This window comes from Mytilus galloprovincialis, chromosome 7 (genome assembly GCF_965363235.1).
Source record: "Mytilus galloprovincialis chromosome 7, xbMytGall1.hap1.1, whole genome shotgun sequence".
In the NCBI taxonomy this organism is placed as follows: domain Eukaryota; kingdom Metazoa; phylum Mollusca; class Bivalvia; order Mytilida; family Mytilidae; genus Mytilus; species Mytilus galloprovincialis.
This window is the reverse complement of record NC_134844.1, coordinates 73,478,300-73,488,482: the sequence shown is the minus strand read 5'-3', so window position 1 is coordinate 73,488,482 and position 10,183 is coordinate 73,478,300. Positions and strand designations below refer to the sequence as shown.

The 10,183-nt window shown below is 32.6% G+C and overlaps 1 long non-coding RNA gene across 1 annotated transcript; it reads left to right on the top strand.

Annotated features, from left to right (window-relative positions):
- The first annotated feature begins 4,290 nt into the window (after positions 1–4,290).
- Positions 4,291–8,765, top strand: LOC143083632 (uncharacterized). The gene is made up of 2 exons (XR_012980818.1): positions 4,291–4,679; positions 7,936–8,765. It is a non-coding gene; the product is annotated as an uncharacterized LOC143083632 (long non-coding RNA).
- Positions 8,766–10,183: the final 1,418 nt, after the last annotated feature.

Sequence of the window (10,183 nt, the reverse complement as noted above, 5' to 3'; positions counted from 1 at the left end):
CAGATAACGTTATCACAGGCGGGGTGTGTTGGTAAGCGCAGTTGACTACAAACACAAAGGTTCCTTGCTCGATCCCCGTTCCGGGGAGAAAATTTCAGGGTCTGCATTTTTGGTTCTCCCTCGACGCTATTTGCGTGTATGGTCTTGAGAAACAATGGAAGTCTGTTGGAACGGGACGATAAATAGCTGACCCGTGTTAATAATGTAATATCTCAACAACCTTGAAGATTTCGAAAAAGGGCAGGCAAATTTCGCTACAACATCAAACCGTTTTCATTGTTTTAATTTTAAATGCTAAGGTATTTGTTCTGAAAATAAAACCTACTTGTGAACTGTGTTAGTTGGTAAATTGACGTGAATAGCTGATAAAGAAATTACATTATCAGTATTTAAGTTCACAAGTATTTAATGTACCTGCAAGAATGATGCCATTGACATCATGGTTTTAACTAAATTTGTGTATGAAAATGAGGCGAAAAAAAGTATTCATTACTGAATTAAAAGATATTGTGCTATATGTCTCTTGTAATGACCAAAGGTGAATCAAATATTGCCATAAACAAAAATAAACAATGAAAACGTCCCTTCCTTAAGCTTTGGTCACACCTTAACGGATAGCTCAAACGGACGCCTAACGGATAACTTTTTTCAATCCGCTCATGTCTGTTAAACGTCCGTTCTTATCCGTCAGACGTCTGTCTATATCCGGTGCACGTCTGTTAAGCGTAAGTTGTATCCGTCGACGTCCGTTCTTTCCGGTGGAAAATTGTGAGCATGTTCAAAACTTTGAACGGACGTTCAACGGACAATTTATCCGTAGGACGTCCATTTTGTACGGTACTCATTAGTTTCGTTTCCGTTTTGTATCTGTTATGTGGCCGTTAAGCCTCGGTCACACCTTACCGGATGGCTCGAACGGACGCCTAACGGATAAAAAAAAACGTTGACAAAATTTTCATCCGTTGGGAGTCCGTTGGTGCGATTTACATGTAAAATATTGTCGCCTTTAGTTTTCTCCGTATATCTTGTTCATCTGCTTTATCCGGTACGCTTCCATTAGGTGTCCGTTTAATGCAATACTTGTCCGTTGGATGTACTTTCGATATGCGTTCTGTCCGGTACGTCTCTGTTACTCGTACCTTGCATATCCGGTGTGTGTCCGTTATACATTCGTTACGCGTCCGTTTTACACCAACGGACTCCCAACAGTAAACAATTTTGCAAACGAACAACTTTTATTTTCATCCGTTAGGCGTCCGTTCGTACTATCCGGTAAGGTGTGACCGAGACTTTACAGTAATTTAACAGAACAGCAAACACTTCAATAGAGAAAAATACGTCATGCTTTAATCAGAAATATATGGTACTCAACCTCAAACACTAATTTACAACCTTCTCGATGTGTTCAAGCACATGGAAAAAGTGGCGGTGTTAACATATTTTGGGAGAGCTCAAACATCTCCTTATCGAGCACACATTTAATCCTGTCAAAAAGACAAGCTTGTTATAATATATTGAAAGATAAAAAATCTAACAACCTTCAGTTGCTGAATAAAGGTTACTGGAGAAAACGTCAACTTGATCAGTTGTTGATACTTCTGAAACACCTATGTGTTCGTAGTGCTTTGGTGAAGTGTGTGTTGATGAACATGTATCACGTTTTTTAAAGATAAAATATATATATACATTCAGTACAAGTAAATCTTATAGAACATGATTTAATATCAAAAATGAAAATAATACAGAACATAAAGAGAATAAAAAGAAAACGATGGAAAATTGTCTTTGGTGATAACATAACACAGAAAACCACAACAAATATCTCGACGAACTCTTTTCACTTTTATGAACTGCATACTTAGCTCAAAATTACCACGATATCAGAATCCGGACTGCAAAAAAAATTAATATATGCAGACTTATTCAAATATCTGCTACAATAAAATAACTTTTTAAACATTATAAATGTTTCAGATGAATATTTCTTTAATGGTTCAAAAACGTTTCTTCAAATTAGGGGAAAATTCTTAAATTATGAATGTATTTCATTCATGCAAAGCTCTGCCTCCTTGCCTGTTTTAGAAACACACTTCGTCCATTTCGGATTTTCAAATAGCATGGCCTTATCCATCACTGATGAGACATTGATTGTCGAAATACGCATCTTCTGCTAAAAGGTGTATCGTTTATGTTTTAAACATAGTTTATTTGACAGACTTGGGGTGGTTTTGTTCATACTCAATGATCATGTCGCATCATTAATGTAGATCATAGTTAAATGTTATTTGAGACAGAATTTTATTATAATTTGCCAAAATGAAGATTTTACTATGCTTTTTTTCAAAAATATAATAAAAAGTATGGGTCACCGTGCTATTTTTCAAGCTATGAGTCGTTGAAAATTGCCTAAATTTGGAAAGTTTGTTCATGAAAAAACACATAAGAGTGCATAAAAAAAATTCCATGAGATAGAATCTTGAAATAAATTGTCAGAAGATAGGTTTCATAATATGTTTTAAGAAAATAAAAAGAAAACATGGTGTCACCGAACTTGTTTTTTTTTGTCACAAGTAAAAATAACAAATTTCCCTATTAGCCCAGTATAAATTTTGTACTAAAAGAGTTATCTCCCCTGGAACAGCTCATTTGAAAAAAAATGATTTTAAAAACCAAAAAGATTAGTATTTGTTAAAATATTTTGAATAATACAATAAATTAACAAGTTTTCTTTATATAAATAAACAGTCGTCTAACCATTAAATTGCAAATGTGTTTCCCAATTTGCTGATTTGGGCAAAACACTAGACCCATTTTGTACTGTGATTGTACAATCCAAGATGGCGGTATACCATGAATTCATCTTAACCCTTACCATGCGGTGACCGTCATTTGACGGGCGGACCCTAATAACCGTTATTTGGCTCCAATGGCGTTCCATACTTTAAGAAGTCCACTTTATGATACTTATTTTAAAAGCTACGCATGTTCCGTCAACCTGAGGCTATCCATATTCACGTTTCTCATGTATACGTAGCATTTTGAGCATAAATACGGACTTGGAAAATCGAAAATGGCTAAAACTCCGTTTTCTGGAGGGGTAGGCTTCACATCTGTATCTTACACAAGAAGTTCAGAGGCAAAAAACTGGCAAAGATAGTGCAAAACCACGGCCATAGAACTACTGATCATTATTATTATTGAAATACGCATATGAAACAACTTCTCCCGGTTTGAGGTCCATTCGAAGTCAAAAATCGGTAAAAATAGGGAAATTCAGTATTTTGGGTCCAAATTACCTTCTGTAGACTGCTGAACCAAAATCAGATTCACTCCGACCTAACAACTGTTGGGATCAATTTGTTCACTAGGGTCCACTCTACACGCAGGCTACAGCTGGATACCTCAACCAGCAACCCTTGCACTACTGGACGAAAAAACAACTGCCCATACCAGTAACAGTCGTTGTACGACTGTCTTAGTCTGTAAAAGACAAGTAATGACTGTCAAATCTGTCACATTTCGTTGCAACAGTTCATTTATGTCTGTCCCAACTTTTCTACGGGTTGTGAAAGTCAAAAAATGCTACCATCAGTCATTTCAGAACTGTTGCAGTGGTTTACGGTGTTGTCACAGTCAAAATCTATTTATTACAGTCTTTCTAATAGTTGTGGCAGTTGCATAATGTCCGTCCCAACCTTTTAATAGTTGGGACAGTTAAAATTTGTTTGTGTCAACTTTTCAGACGTTGATGCAGTCAAAAAATGTTTGTCACAACGTTTTTAGAGTTGAGACAGTCGTTAAATGGTTGTTACAACTTTCTAAAGGTTGGCACAGTCATTAAATGTTTATTACAACTTATAAAAGGTTGACACAGTCGTTAAATGTTTAAAACAAACACTTCATAGGTTGATACAGTCGGTAAATGTTTTAATACAAATATTTTAGCGTAACGGTAGTCCATCAGTGTAAAAAAAAAATCACGTCTCACCCGACTCTCAAGATTTGATTTTGTTGTGAAATAGTCCATTACTTATACTATTATCGTCTATCGTGCGATTGTAAACTTGTTTTGCTGTTTATTCACTTATTTTGCGATCGTTGTTTGTCTTTTGTCGTTTTCCATTTATTGCCGTAGCATTGTCCGTTCATTTTTGACAGTCATGTGCGTTTGACTTTAAATAATCCTTTTGATATCCTTACTTTTTATTTTATAATATGTTTTTTATAACATTTTCGTTCATAGCTGGTTTTAAAAACCAGAAGCTTTCGTTAAAAATAGAGTTTTAATATTATTGCAGAAGAATGAGAAGATGATAATGGATTCATTCAAATTCATATTTGATAAATTCTGCGCAATAGAAAAATGTACAAGGCTGTACCTGAAATAAATTTAAAGATTATGACTAAGTTACCAATATTGTACAGCATAATAAACCCGTTTTAATTCGAATTACACCAAGAGGGACATTTCCGATGATTAAAAAAATAATTAGTAAAATCTGTCAAGTTTCATTAAAAACGGAAAACAATTCTTCACCGTAAACGATTTATCCACTTTAATTTTTTGTCGGCAAAAAAACAAAAAAACCGGGACCTCAGGTCGGCAAACTATATTTTTACACAGGTAACTACAGATGTTAGACCACATGTTCAATAATCTGAGCTGGAAAATACAATCGGTGAGTAGAAATTATCAATATTTTAAAGCATGTCTATCGAATAATCATGGATTCATAATTTTGAAGGGAAAATGTGCACATTTGTCGGCTTACAGACCTTACAATGTGTTCTCATTGGCGGATCCAAAAGGAGGGGGGGTTCCAAGGGTTCGAACCTCCTTTGTTTTGGCCGATCAATGCATTTAAATGGCGACATATAGTTGGACCCCCCCCCCTCCCCCTGTTTCGTTCTGGGTTGGACCCCCCCCTTTTTAGAATGGCTGGATCCGCCACTGATCCTACGGGATCTATATTGAGATACTCCGATAGGCTATATATAGCTATGAATCGACGTTCTATATTACCACACTCGTGCATAGTTGCATGTTCCAGGAAAAATATAAGCTTTGAGCCACCTTTAAGCTTCAATGTTAAAGTTGTGCTTCATAATAAATCATTGAAAGTCATGAAGGACACCGTCCCCCCTCCCCCTATTATCATGTGTATGTCATGTATTCCCTTAATTATTTTGCATACATCACCCTGAGTGGAATACATAAAGGGTTACTCTATATCTTCCCCTTTTTTGTGGGAATAATTTGGTCGATTATATAGGGAATCACTCAAGCATGACTGGATCCGTGCCCCTAAGGGCAGTCAGGGGCCCTGTACCTTATGAAAAGTTCTGGATCTGCCACTGACCATGCTGACCTATACATCATGTAGTGTACATATTGTATGTTAATGTATTGCTAACTCGGGTCATAAATTTGCATGAAATACTTGTCACTGGACATTTTATAATGGATCTGCCACTGACCATGCTGACCTATACATCATGTAGTGTACATATTGTATGTTAATGTATTGCTAACTCGGGTCATAAATTTGCATGAAATACTTGTCACTGGACATTTTATAACCAACAACCAACCGATCTTTACATGTACGTATCCATATAAATGTGTTTCTTATCATGCTTATGCTGGATTACTAGTATTTCCCTAGTTTTGCTTCATCAACTGATAGTTTTTGTTCTATTTAGAATGCATTGTGACGTCACGATTTCGATAAAAAAAAAACATGCATAGTACAAACACATATGATTTGATCATAAAATGTTAAAAAAATTATTAACTTTAAGATTAAATAGTGACTTTAATATTTAGCAAGTGTCCATTTTCATTTAGATTTTAAATAATTCTCAAATCATGGACAACAAAACATTAATATATTTGATAATAGCATGCATATGCCAGGCATTGAAAGTGAATAAATATTTTAAAAAATGGTTTAAAATAGCATTAATCATCAAAATAAAACAATATTATTAAATTAATGTTCCTGAAACAAGGCACAGAGTCATAAACAGTTGCCATTTAAACACAGTTGATTAAACAAATTGTGCTAATTCAATTAGTAATTGTTTTATCATGTACTACATTGTTTAAAAAACACATATTAAAAGAGCAAAGCTAGCATCATAATTTTATTCTTTTTAGATTTAACATAGAATTTATATTAAATCACTATAATTTGTTAATACTTTGAACCCAAACTATATATTTTCATGTGAAATTTTTATATAAATTGTGCCCTGTTAGCATTGTTTTTCAAAATTCATTTGTGCCATACATGTTATCTAACTTACAAGTAGTAACATTCAATGGTCATTATATTTATTCCGCAATGATTAAGGACCTTCTAATCATAAGTCATATATATTTTTCGACACACATTAAATTGTGTTTTGGTTACTTTATTGTTGCCTATTAAACTTTTGGGTTGATGCATCATTGATATATCCCACATCTCCTTTGATCATGTGCATTCACATACGACTGCAGATTTTTTGCATTTTTTACATAATCATGATAATTATTTTATGTAAACATTCAATATGTCAGGAAAACATAACAAAAAAATCTATCTGTATGCATATTTTTTTATGATAACATGGTATAAACTTTTTTAAAGTATTTTATGAAGCTCAAAATATTTTTTATAGATATAGTATTATCCAGTAAGTTCTCATAAAATTTACTGTGTTAACTGCATTGTATGTGTTGTATCTACTAATTTAGTACTAATTTAGTCTAAAACATTTTTTTTTAATTCAAATTCAAAATTAACAATTAAAATATTTGTATTTACTGAATATGACCATGCAAATGTGACATTAAAATAGGTAATAATCAGGATGTTAACACTGGATATGCGATAGGTAATAATCAGAAATTCTTATATACATGATCTAGCTAATATACCAATTAAGACACAATAGTTTATTGCCCTGGGGGATGATATTTAATCTGTCATTGGTATAATGATACAATTTTATAATAATGTTCACAAATTATCATGATTAAAATTGTCCTCTTCAAAATTTTGATAACTTTTTCAAAACAAATTATAATTTAAGAAAAATATGAAACAGCAGGATATATATTATTTTGGATATTAAAATGCAAATTTTAAAAGTAATCTGAATATTGATTTATTAAAATAAAATTGGGTAAATAACTAAATTAAATAAAAAAGTGAGCTGCAAAGCATTATTTAATGCAAGCTGTTATAACAAATGAATAAGTAACAAGTATTCAGGGTAACACAAAAGATGTAAAAATTATTAAACTCAAGGATTTAAAACATTAACTGGGATGGTTAAGTCTTGGAACAATATTTTTACATCACAAAGGTTTATTCATTGTATGCACTGAACAAAGGTAAAGTCAATATCATCTACATGTATATAGTAACAGGGCATTTATTTATTTTATTTTTTCGTTCCTTAAACTTTTGTTTGTCATGTTTGTAGTATCAATATATTTCATATTAAATCATAAACATAATTAAAATAAACAAAAGAAATAACCTGTTGTGTTTTAGAGAGGAATAACTATGTCCATGATGTCTGACTTTAAAGAATTGATGAAAAAAAGTATGGTGTGAGCCTCAATGAGACAGTAACCCTTCAATGAAAGTACACAATCACACTTAACAAATCATTAATGCAGGAAAAAAGACAACACTATATAGAATTTAGACCCCCTTAAAAGATTTATTTTTCTTGTTAATAGGGACTTGAAAATAGAATTGTATTAGTGCTAGAATTTTTTGGTCAATCAAATGAGAAGTGCTAGTTTTATCTAGGTAAATACAGTTATTGTAATTAACTTTCTTATTATTGCACAATGTATTTACATGTAGTATTATATATTTATTATTAGTTAAACATTTACTGCACTTGAGTGTAAATGTATATTTTATTTTGTAGAATCATACTGAATATGTATTGGTTTGACCATGATTCCCACTTTAATAGAATATGACACCTGCTAGTACATGTGCACTTTGATGCATAGAAAATATAGATGTCACTGAGTCGCTGTATAGCTGCAAATTGTGAAACAATGGATTAATTCATTATTTAATGCTAGTTATCTATTGTTTTTGGAAATTATTAATATGGCGTGCAGCATTATTCCATGATGATAATGTGATGTTCTGATTAAATTGGACAAGAAGAAAATTGTGCCTTGTACAAATAGGAAAATTACAAATTGTATTAAAGGAGGACCACATTACTGGAGGACTAATTACCTTGGATTAACATGATCAATTGTGAATTTGGAATAACAAAATTTCGTACATGTCGTAGTTGCAGTGAATATTAATAGTGCAATCATACATGTACATTATTTCTGAATTCCATGAATACCCAGGATAACTATTCATTTGAAATAGCAATTTGGAATAATGAAAATGCATAGTTTCAGTGAATACTACTAATAATAGTGCATCATATCTGAATTCATGAATACTTTTAATAAGGGGATAATCAGTCATTTTAATATAATAACAATATGGATAATGTGAATTTCTAGTTTCAGTGAAATTAACAAAACAGTACATGTATATCACATCTGAAGTTTATGTTGGCATTGCAATTGTTAACTACCGCCAGCATGTCCAGGGTGTGTAAAAAGATCTTAACCAACTATGAGGGTCTCGTGCAGTCCGTGTCAATTGTTTAGAGTCAAATGACTGCTTGCTGTACTTAAATTATTAAAGTCTGAATTAGAATTAAATAAAAATCTTAATTAGCATGATTAGTCATGTTAGTGGCCAAGTGTTCATGGTTTTTAAAACAAATAAAACATGCACGTACATTAAAGTATAATTTTATTATCCCTCCTGCAACAAAAGTTGAAGTACATGAAGTACATGCATGCAAGCCAAGAAATATGTATTACAATCTGGCAGTGGCTACAGCGTACCGTTTTGTATTTCAGCTTCACCAGATACATTTTTGAAGCTGAAATGCCTGGATACTTCCTTTAAAATGTTATGAAGTTTCTGTTATTGATTTGTTCATTGCACTTCACCTAGTTTTCATGGTACACTACATGTACATGTAACTGTTTACAAAAAAATATTACTGTTTGAACAGTCACAGTGAAATACACTTGAAGTCTTAAATGTATAACGTATGTATATTAATTGAGTTACTGGATTAATTATTATGGTATTTTGAAAGGTGTACATGTCTCAGTGTCTGTCAGGCAGGGTTGGCCTGATCATGGATCAGTGATTAAGGTTACTTCAGTTACATGTAATTTGTCAAGTTTGTTTCTCACACATGTTTAAAAATACTACAAGCAGTAGGAAAAGTAGGTCAATTATATTTGGTTTATGAAATGAGTGTAAGGTGAATATGTCTAATTGCAAGAATTACATCAGACTTTGACCCCAATGAAAATGTCATGGTTCATTGAACAATGCTTAGTTTTTGTGGTTTGATCTATTTCCAAATGTTTCTCAGATGCTACAGTATAAACTACATGTACATGCAAGACATGTATAGGATCACTATTTTTGGCATATTATTGGATATTCATAAGTTAGTTTTCATGGTTTGGATGTTAAGAATGTTAAATCTCTTTCACAGTATAAATCACTAAATTTTGGGTATCATGGGTTTATAAGTCAGTTTGTAGGGTGTACATCATCTGTCTGGCATGGTTAATTTGACTGCAACTTCATTTTCAAAGGTTAATGAAAATTGAAAGTTTGTGTGATACTTGTACATGTAGTAAAACCTTCATACATGTAGGCAAAGCAGAGATGACATTTCAGCATTTGCACAGTCACTCTTGTTTACATATGACACCAGTGATCATGTCTACATCTTGATTATACACATGTACAGTAGCTGCTTTTTGATAACAAAAGTCTGACAACTATTAACAATTGTTATAATTAATTTGATAATACTAGGTATTTTAGTCTTGTATAACATATAAAAAAGAAGATGTGGTATGATTGCCAATGAGACAACTATCCACAAAAGACCAAAATGACACAAGCATTAACAATTTAAGGTAACCGTACGGCCTTCAACAATGAGGAAAGCCCATACCACATAGTCAGCTATAAAAGGCCCTGATAAGACAATGTAAAACAATTCAAACGAGAAAACTAACGACCTTATTTATTTAAAAAAATGAACGAAAAACAAATAT